Genomic DNA, 11,255 nt, shown 5'->3' on the forward strand with positions numbered 1-11,255 from the left:
CAGACCACCTGGATTGAAATACTGGCTCTGGGAATTACTGGTTGGCTAGCCTTAAGCACAGGGTCCTGCCAAGCCATACTGGAGTTGGACAAAATCTATATACATTTAGCTAAACATCCTTCTGTATTTTGAACCAAGTGGAGAAGGTTAATGCAAGTTTATATACTTATATACACACACACATATATATATATATAGAGAGAGAGACAGATGGGGATATTATAGGCATACTGTATATATGAGCTTGTGTATAGGTTAGCATCACCTGTGTGTGGATAGATAGGTAGATAGATAGATAGATAGATGATAGATAGAGCTATATCTCTGCATTACTATATCTGTTTGCAGACCACTGCCAATCGTCATAAACATGCCCAACAAGAGAACAGCCACGATTACTCAGAAACTGGGAACTGACTGAAAACAACTGCTGCAGTTTCATAACACTGGTTCATAAGACAAACAGCAGCATATCTTTATTTAAAATGTGGATATTTTGCTTATCATTGATTTATTTGGTTTCTTTTTTCAATTCGTGCTTTAAATATTATTAACCCTGGTTATTGAGTTTTTAGGCACCCTTGTATTTTGCACGAGAGTAAAGTGACTTTCTTGACTCACCTTCTTCTCATCCCATTTTAGACAAGTTATTTAATTGCTCTTGACTTTATTTTCTTCATCTAGAAATTAGTTATTGTTTATAAAGCACTTAGAAGAGTATTTTCCAGCACTTAGTAAGTACATAAAAGATGTTATTGTTATATTATTATTCCGCTAACTTTTAGTTAATATATCTACTATCATTTTTAGAAGACTTGATTTTCCAAGGAATATCTTCCTGGAGTCCTGCATCTACTGGAAATAAGACTCAAGGTAGAACTGAGCTCAGAGCAAGGATTAGGATTACATTAATTATAAGGAGACAATGTGCCTATTCTTAGCATGTCCTTAACATGCCTAAGGAACAAATTGTGGAAGACTGGGTTTTCGTAAAAGGTCCTGGTTATAATTCCTGAAAATTTAATGAGACAAGTGTGACAAAACTAAGGGAGAAGCAGAGGAATTGGCCTCTCCTCTCAAAAACATTATATCAATGGATGCTTTTTTAATATTTTTAAAGTGTATGTTGATGCAATAATTATTAGTACTATGATGGAAAGATATTAGAGGAAGGAATGTGAAAGCAAGAGAATGGCACACAGAAAGAAGGCAGTTGAAGTCTAGGCTTCTTCAATGTGCTCATCTATCTCTTCCCAATCCCAAACCATCCAGGCTCAGGGATGTCAGAGACTGGCTACACCTCTGTGGAAGAATTAGAATTCAGGCCCTCCCCTGTGGGAAAAACAGGCTCTCTGCACTTAGCTGCATGACAAGAACACTTAGCGTAATGTCAGTAAGTTATTACTTTCCAACAGGGAAATATATTATTCTTAAGAATTTAGACAGAAATAAAAGTGTTATTTATGTTTTCTGGCAGATCTTATTTCTTTATTTTCTGCACTTTGAATAGCAGAGTTCCCTTTCATGAATATTCTAATCAGGTTGAAAGATTACAGCCACAGCAGAGAGTTCCCACAAACGGCAATACCCCAGTAGAGAAAAGCAACAAATACCTGCCTTTGGCAGGGGGAGAAACTTCTGTTTTTCACAAATAGTGCCAATGTATCCTGGGTATTCATATGAAGAACCCTAGACAGTTTTAAAGAAAGAACTGTCATGCTCTGCTTCCACATTTGCCATCACACCAGACTGGGTTTTATATTCTCTGGCTCTTCTCTCAGTAATTAGTTCATTTAAATATATAAAAATTGTAAACTAGGACTCTACTGCTTCTAAGAGAATGAACTAACCTTGTGAATGACTGAATAAATGAATGACCCACTGACAGAAAAAGTACAAAATGTCTGACATGTTTTCTTATTCTTGACACTGCTTATTAATCTTCATGGCAATAAAACTCACTCAGTGAAAAGGACAATTTTTTGACTGGTAAAAATAAAATTAGTCTAAAATGTCACTGGAACATTTTTGAACTGGGACAAATATGCCAACTTGAGGTACTTTTTTTTCTGTCAAATATTTGGCTAGGAGAAATGATAGGACCAGCCAATAATAAAAAGCACCACATTTTTACATGATAGAGAAAATGTCCTGAACATTTAAAAAGTAAAGAAGAGGGCTTCAGAAAATTAATTACCTTTATATAATCATTTAAAGGTTAGCTATTTATATTAAAGTCACTCAGATCATAAAGGGTATGTATTCTTGTGACAGTTTAATATTGTTTCTTACCCTTCATGGCAAATAATGAGTTGAGTTTTTAACCATATGAAGTTACACAGCAAATTGATATATTTTCTAAATGGTCACTTCATGGATATGGACAAATCAGATATGTCTTATTCTTGTTCAAGGTATATATGTGTATATATTAGACATATAATGGGGTTTCAATAATAAATACAACATAATCTCTGTTTAAGTTAATTTGTACTCCAAAGGAGGTGATACCCAAGCAGTTACAAGGCCACTTAATGTGTTCTGTGACAGCACCTAGGAAAAACTTAATCCTGGAAGAGAGGGTAAGGAAAGCTTTCTTAATATATGTGGTGGCTAGAAGAATCATAACAAATAAGATGCTAATTACAATTCTGATTAATAAGTGGATAAGAATAGCTCTAATTATCTCAAACTACGTTAACTATACCAATTGTGGTGCCTGTTACAAGAATAGGGTCCCCAATCCATCTGTCTAAGCTACAGCTCTGGCCCAAGTGCAGTCATTTCCTGGACTCCACTGTGGTTTCTGCCCTAGCCTTGCAGGATGACCTCTGCAATAGCAATAAGACAAGTCAGTCACTGATCTTTAAAAAGTAAGAGTGAAACAGTTGGCAGTTTGAAAAGCTGCCGAGAGGAAGACAGAGAGAGAGAAACTGATGTATAAATAATCTGAGATTGTAAGGAAATAGACAATGGCAGATATCCACAGAAATATATTTTAAGATTCCCCAAATCATTTAAATTACCTAAGTGAGGATACTTTTTAAAAAGAGGGGAAGAAAAAAGAAAGCTTAAAAAAATGATGTGGGATGAGATCACATAAATTAGACTCAGTGAGATTATATGTGTTCAATCCTATTTGCAAAAGGGAAGAAGAGGAATGTCTCTTGCTAACATCCTGCTTCACACACTGACATTTAAATGGATATGGAAGAGTCATGTGTCTATAGTGAGTCCCTGCTCACTAATCAAAACTGCTACGTGGGGGAAAAAACTATAACTGCAATGTATACATCTAAGGATAACCTGACCCCCTTGCTGTACAGTGGGAAAATAAAAAAAATAAAAAATAAAAAATAAATAAAAAAAAAACTGCTACGTGTCACCTCAGAAAATGATGAGCACAACTTTTCCATAGAATCTTTGAAGTCTTCATTGAGTTTCTCACTTAAGTACACAGAGCCAGACACTCAGGATGCTTGCATACTTAGCTGGAAAGGACAAGTGAAGGGAAATGGATTAACATTGAGCAGCTACTGTATTATATGCTAGGTCCTTTTCATTGGCCATTTTACCTAAGCCCAGCAGTTTCTTCATGATTGAGATTATCCTTTCTCTGCAGATGAGACGAATGACGTCAGAAAATTGTCCAAAGTTCACATTACTGAGAATTGAACTCAAGTCTGCCTAACTACAAATCACCTATGCCGTGCTGCCTCCCAAACCCAGGGACATTTTGTTTCCATTTCCATGCTTTGTTTAGCCCCCACAACTGACTTTTTAACGCTGAAATACTGGAGACAAAGGGCACCAGAAATTTTAGGTGCTGTTACGGGTCACATAGGCACAACCATGAAGAAGGAGTTTTTTGAGAAAAGACTAGAGAATGGTTCACTGTACTAAATGGACTCTGCTGTGGTGATTATCTATTAATCTGTAGAAATTCTCATCTAAAAAGTGAAGACTCATAGAACAACATAAGCCAAATAAATGTGGATCGTGGCCAGTCACAAATTAAAGAATGTGTATATTACTCTCTCAACTTTCAGCATCTCCCTTTTTTCTCTAAAGAGAGAGGAGAGGAAATAAGATAGTATTTCTCTTCCGCTTCTTCTGCTTTACATTGATAACATCCCTAGGTTGGTGGCAGTGGGGAGACACAATCAATCTTGCCCATGCCTGTCCTTTGAATTCTGTTTTGGCTCACATTTGGGGATCAAGAACTTGGGAAGGATACAGTGAGCATGGCCTTTCTCTGTCCCATAATGTCTAGGTTTCATCTGAACAGTGCAAATGTCAGGATATTGCTGAGATGGCCACATGTCTTGGACTTTGGTTCTTTTTCGTGGGGCATCTTCTGGGTCTGGGAAATCTAGGATGACTTACTTCTTCACACTCATTTCTGGGATCTGGACTTTTGGATGGTAGAACAACAGATAGTTAACCAGTATTACTTTTTTTTTTTTTTTTTTTTTTAAATTCTCTTCACATGACCATTTTGGAATCCTCACCAAAATGGAGGTCTCAGGTAGCTGGATTTCTAATGTGGTGTCCAATTTCCCCTAAAAAAAGCATTTTAAGAGACAAGAAGTAAATCATAATAGATTCTTAAGGCCCAAGTCTAGGAACTGATGAGACCTAACATCTGCTACAGTCTCTTGGTCAAAGTCATAGGACTCACCCAGATTTGAGGGGAAATAATATAGACTATCCCCTCAGTGGAGGAGTTTTAAAACATGCATTTAGGAATTTCCTTGTGACTCAGCAGGTTAGGAATCTGGCCTTGTCACTGCTATAGCATGAGTTCAGTCCTTGACCTGGGCACTTCTAGATGTCCTGGGTGCAGCCAAAAGGAAAAAATAAAAATAAAAAGTGCATCTATCTTCAAACTACTATACCTTATTTCCTGCAACTTTTCCCTCCATTCTGCATGTTTAACTATAAGTATGGATTCCTGATTTAATGAATGTTTTTAAACTTCTTAAATTAAGAACTTCCCATATACTGTCCATTCTGCTAATATGACAAGAAAAATAGCATGATGGGTCTACCTATCACTAATTTAGTATCTGTGTAACAAATCTACTAGACAATTCACTTTTTCCTTGACACATTTTTGGCATCTGTAATAAATGCACATGACTGGTATGTTTTGACAATTAAATGAGATAAAAAAGGAAAATTGCCTAACACAGTATCCGGAACATACTAGATTGTGAACAGTCAACTTTCCCTTCCCTAAATTTAGAGTTAATTGTGGTTAATGTATATAGTCTGGGTTTCATAAATGTGATTTTTAAGATGGATAAAAAGGGAAGGTAAAATTTTCTCCTGTCAATTCCAGTATTACAACAGAAATAGAATCCACACTCAATTTCTAGGGAGTATGGAGTAATAATAGATTTGTTTAAGGATGTTAAGAATCTAGCAAGTTTATCAGGGGCAAAGACTCAAATACTAATAATTATTTTGGTCTCATACACTCGTGTTGGCTTATGCAATTATGCAGTCTTTTTATATTACAGTGACTTTCAGGTATAAATGAGACTAAATACTTTTTTGCATTTAATACCTACAGTTAACAGGGAGCCTAAAAATTTATTTTATTTTATATTCTACAGGAATTGGATATACAGAAAGTAAGTACCCAATAATTAGTTGGTCAAACCCCTGAGGCTTTTTGAAAAACTGTAATATTCTTCCTCCAGTACATATTCATTTTTATAAACAGATAATTTGATCATATGTAAACGAGTCTGAACTGCTCTCTTGCTTTTTACTTTCAAATTCAATAGTGCGAATTCCTATTGGTTTGCATAATTTGTAACTAAAGACATTTGCCTAAAAGAAAAGTAACTTTCCAATGAAATTTCAATTATCTTACAAATTAACATATACATTTTGAATCATACTAGAACTTACTTGACAATTTCTTATTTATTATCGAAAATTTAATTGTAAGATGTAGACTTTAGGAATAATGTATATCATTTATTTCCACACCGTGAAAGAGTCATTAAAACAATCTAATTTTTATATTTCAAAAGTATTTGTAGTGTGTGTTCATAGCCTTCCACAACCATAAAATCACATCAGAATACATAAGAAAATAGAAAATGTAGATAAAGTAGAAAAGAGTATGAAAAGAAAATTTATATTATTTAGTTTTCTTACATAGACTGTGGCTTGCTATCTTTCTGTGGTATTTTAAGTTTTTTAAATCACTCCAGTTCTGCATGAGGTATGTAGAAATTTAGCTGTCATTGGGAGGAGTCTACTATTTAATAAATGAAAGACTAAGCAGTGAGAATGGACTAATAATTTGGAAGTTTTTCATTTGTAGTGTCTGTCAATTAGGATGTTTGTTCCTATTAATAATTAGTAATATTAGTATAATAATTTAATTGACATTTTAAAACTTAAGCTACATAATAAAATTGTTTATTTAATAGAAAAAAGAGATTAAACATGGACATTGTCAAGCAGAGTTCAGATGATAATGTTAGAGATGTACATGGGAATCCTTTTCATTACTAGACATGTGTTCCCTCTAATTCTGTGAAACATTTGCAATGCACTGAATGCTGAAGCCTCTATGAAATTTAAACATAGTTCCTCCTTAGTAATTATCTAAAATAATTTATATGAAAAATCATCCTTTTATTTAACTAAAACCTAGTAGGTATGCCAGAAACAAGATGGTTAATGAGGAAGAAATTGCTCAGAGCCTTGAAATGGTTGTGTCAAAATTACATAAATGTGATTATGAGTCTAAAATACAAATAGAATTGCATGTAATCAAAGTGTTTTCTATTTGTATCCAATTTTTTAGAAACCAGGTCAACTGTACCTAGTAGTTTTTCTGTTGAATCCAAAGAGATTTATTTTAGCTGTGTCTGTTATTATTAGTTTTCATAAGTGAAAAATGTGCCTCTAACAGCCCCCTCATTCCTATTGTTCACTCACTTTTAGATAAACTACTCACATGCTGCCAGAGCTACTAAGACTGAGAATTCAAAACTGGAAATGTTTGTAATCCTAAACAATGAATTCGTTGACAACTTTTTTTTCCCAGCTTTATCAAGGTATACTAAATATGTAAAAACTGCACATATCTAATATATCCATTTTGATGAGTTTGGACATATGTCATCTCATGGCATGGATGTTTATACCATCACCAAAATCAAGGTAATAAATACACCCAGCACTTCCAAAAAGTTAAGAGTTCCTAGCATAAGTCTACCCTCTTAGAATGCACATCATGTTATTAAATATAGGCAATGGTTTACATCAGATCTCTAGGACTTACTCATTTTGTTCAACTATGATTTCATACCCTATTGCCTCCTCCATCCATGCTCTGGTAACCACCATTCTGCTCCTTATTTATTTGAGCTTGGTTATTTTATATACTTCATATAAGTGAAATCATGCAGCATTGTCCTTCTATGACTAATATATAACTTAGCAAAATGTCTTACAGGCCCATCCATGTTGTTACAAATGGTAGAATGTCCTCTTTTTAAAACTGAAGAATATAGCATTGTATGTGTATACCCTATTTTCTTTATCCATTCATCTCTCAAATGGACATTTAGCTTGTCTCCATTTCTTTTTTTTCTGTCTTTTGGGCCACACCCATGGCATATGGAAGTTCCCAGGCTACGCATCAAATTGGAACTGCAGCTATTAGCCTCACCACAGCCACAGCAACGCGGGATCCACACCAAAGCTCATGGCAACGCTGGAGCCTCAACCCACTGAGAAAGGCCAGGGATCAAACCTGTGTCCTCATGGACACTAAATGCATTTGTTACTGCTGAGCTATGATAGGAACTCCTGTTTCCATATTTCTTTTTTTTTTTTTTCCATATTTCAACTATTGTGAATAATGCTGCAATAAATATGAGAGTGCAGCTATCTCTTTGAGATCCTGATGCCAATTCTTTTGGATAAATACTCAGAAGTGGGATTGCTGGATCATGTGATAGTTATATTTTTAATTTTTTTTGAGGAACCACTATACTATATTCCATAGTGACTGCACCACTGTATACTCCCATCAACAGAGTACAAGGTTTATAATTTTTCTATATCCTCATCAATATTTGTTATATTTTAATTAAAAATTAATATATATAAAATATATTAAAATATATAAAATATGTTAAATATATATATTCTTTTTCGTAATATTTGCCATTATGGTTTTTTACAGGATATTGAATACAGTGTCCTATGCTATAGAGTAGGACCTTGTTGTTTATCTATTTTATATCTAGTAGTTTGTATCTGCTAATCCCAAACTCCTACCCCCTCTCCCTTTCAGTAACCATAAGTTTGTTTTCTATTTTTGTGAGCCTGTTTTTGTGTTTTCTGCAGTCACTATGGAAAACACAATGGATGTTCCTTAAAAAGCTAAAAATAGAGTTGCCATATGATCCAGCAATCCTATTCCTGGGCATACATATGGACAAACTATAATTTGAAAAGATAAATGCATACCAGTGTTAAGAGCAGTACTATATACAATAGCCAAGTCATGGAAGCAACCTAAATACCCATCAACAGATGAATGATAGAGAAGTGGTATATATATACAATGGAACACTACTCAGCTATAAAAAAGAATGAAATAATGCCATTTGCAGCAGCATGGATGGACCTAGAGATTATCACACTAATGAAGTAAGTCTGAAAGAGAAAGATAAATATTATATGATATCACATATGTGAAATCTAAAATATGGTACAAATGAACATATTTTTTTATTTTTGATGACAGATATGAGATGATATCTCATTGTGGTTTTGATTTGCTTCTCTCAGAATACTAGTGATTTCAAGCAACAACAAATTATAACTGCAAGAGAAACATAACGAAATGTCTTCTGTGACCATGAGACATCATATAGAGAATGCTAGGATTATTAAATTCCAACTCCTTTTACTGATACCAAGGGAGTGCCTCTTTTTCATATAACACAAAGTTACCTTCCCTAGGCAATATAATACAAAACTCAATTGTTTATACTGTCTCCTTGTCACTAAGAAAAAAACGTGGTGTGCCCCTCTAACTGGTTCCTGAAAAGCAAAACTAAGTCCAAATACCTGATTGAAAATAAACAAACAAACAAAAACCAAAGATGTATTATAACAAAGGGAGAATTGAACTGAGGGCAGTTCTCCAATTGGTAGTTAAAATCATTTAAGATACATGTTCTCAAAATTCAGCCAATTGTTCCTCTAAGTTGCAAAATGCTTTTCAGACAATAGTAGAATGAATTGAGTAAGATTTAAGTAAATTAAATGTTTTTTATGTTCATGGAGGAACTAGATTGATACACAATGAAGCAGGTAAAAAGTCTAAGATAGTTTGTGATTTGATGCTGCACCATTTAGTACAAACTGTAGCTCCGTGGGAGTTCAAAGAAAGGAAGAATTAATGTAGCATAACATGATTTTTTAAGACTGTGGAGGCTTGAACTCTTAGCCTTAAAGGATTACTAGAATTTAAAAAGGAAAAAGAGCCAGAGATATATTTTATATATCTTTTGGATAAAAAAGAATCTATGGGAGAAAGAAGAAAGTAACTAATTTCTTCATATGTATAATGCCTTGGTTTTCTTATCAATAAAAAAGGATTTTATAAAATTGTGAAAATTTAAGGTGATGGTATGTACAAAGTATTAACATTATGCCTGAAACATTTAGGTCTAAGAATTTAACAAGACAGCTGGCTTAACAGGAGTTCTTCAACTAAGAACCATCTTAGTATGAGCAGCCAGTATTAACAAGTTGGCACATATAAAAGAATAAACAGTATTAACCAGTTGACACATATAAAAGAATAAATGTGTTATAAATAGGCAATGACTTTAACTGTAATTACAGAAATCCATGTCAGTATGGGCTTCATTGAGACTGTGTTTGATATGTATTACCATATTCAACTGGATATTAGAATATTAATACAAATAGAAGTAACTGAGTTTTCTGTTACTATAAGTGACAAAAGCTATTTGGCTACGTATTAGATGGGTGTGTGAAGCAACGTCAGTGTTGGGTGGAATTCGAATTAATTGATTTCTACCAGCTTTTTCTTTCATCTTGCATTCTTCAAGTTAGTATAGCTCTTTTATGGGTCAGTCTGATAGTTCTTCAGAATAAGAATCATTCTTAAGCTCTAGAATATAGTGACAAAACAATAACTCTTATTATGATAAACTGCCCCAGAAACTTACAACATTTACTTTGCTGAACTGTGTGTGTGTGTGGTGTGTGTATGTTTGTGTGTGTGTCTGTGAGTGTGTGTTAGTGGGGGAGATGGTTACTAAGAAATATCCATTATTTGAGTAAGGCTGAATCTACATTTTTAGAAGGAAATTGTTTAGTTCTACATTAAGCACCAGTTAAAATTTTCCCTCTACTTTTTTCATCCAAATTTATTTTCATATAACGTTGAAAAGTTTTCTAGAGACAACTAGTCTAAGAGGAAAAAAAAATCATAATGTGATTTAAAAAGTTTAAATTATGAAGACAAACACTTCTCAACCAAGTACAATAATTAAATGACCTTACTCACACATTGAATTAATTAATATATTTCTCATGGATCCTTACGGAAAAACCTGGGACACTAAATATTCGTATTTATTTATTTTAATGAACATAGCCTATAGAGTTCCAGTTTTATGTGGTACCTATATAAAAATAGTTATAACTAATTTCCAAATAGGTAATGACTTTAATTGTAATTATAGTAATCCATGTCAGTACGGGCTTCATTGAGACTGTGTTTGATATGTATTACCATATTCAATTGGATATTAGAATATTAATACAAATAGAAGAAACTTCATTTGGGAGCTAGGAGGACAATTCACTCTTCTCTTTTTTACTTACATAAGAGAGAAATTTTTCTAATAAAAATGTATTATGGTTTATTATGGTGTCAAGTGATTAATAACAATAACACACTATGGAAAAATCTTAAGCAATACTTTTGTTAAGTTATTTTGAAATATAGATGAAAAGAATGCTGTGGGCTAAAGGCCCATGAACTTTTTTCTTTAAAAGGACCATATGGTAAATATGTTAGACTCTGTGGGCCATATGGTCTCTGTTGCAACTACTGAATTCAGCCACAGCTAACTGTAGAAACCACATAGATGAATGGATGTAGCAGTGTTACAATAAAACTGTATTTACAAAAGCAAGTGATGAACCAGATGGATGTGGCCCACAGGCTT

The sequence above is a fragment of the Sus scrofa genome, chromosome 5 (assembly GCF_054392235.1).
Source record: "Sus scrofa isolate SSC_HxYL_T2T_F1_AM1 chromosome 5, Sscrofa_HxYL_maternal_Yorkshire_Landrace_v2.0, whole genome shotgun sequence".
Classification (NCBI taxonomy): domain Eukaryota; kingdom Metazoa; phylum Chordata; class Mammalia; order Artiodactyla; family Suidae; genus Sus; species Sus scrofa.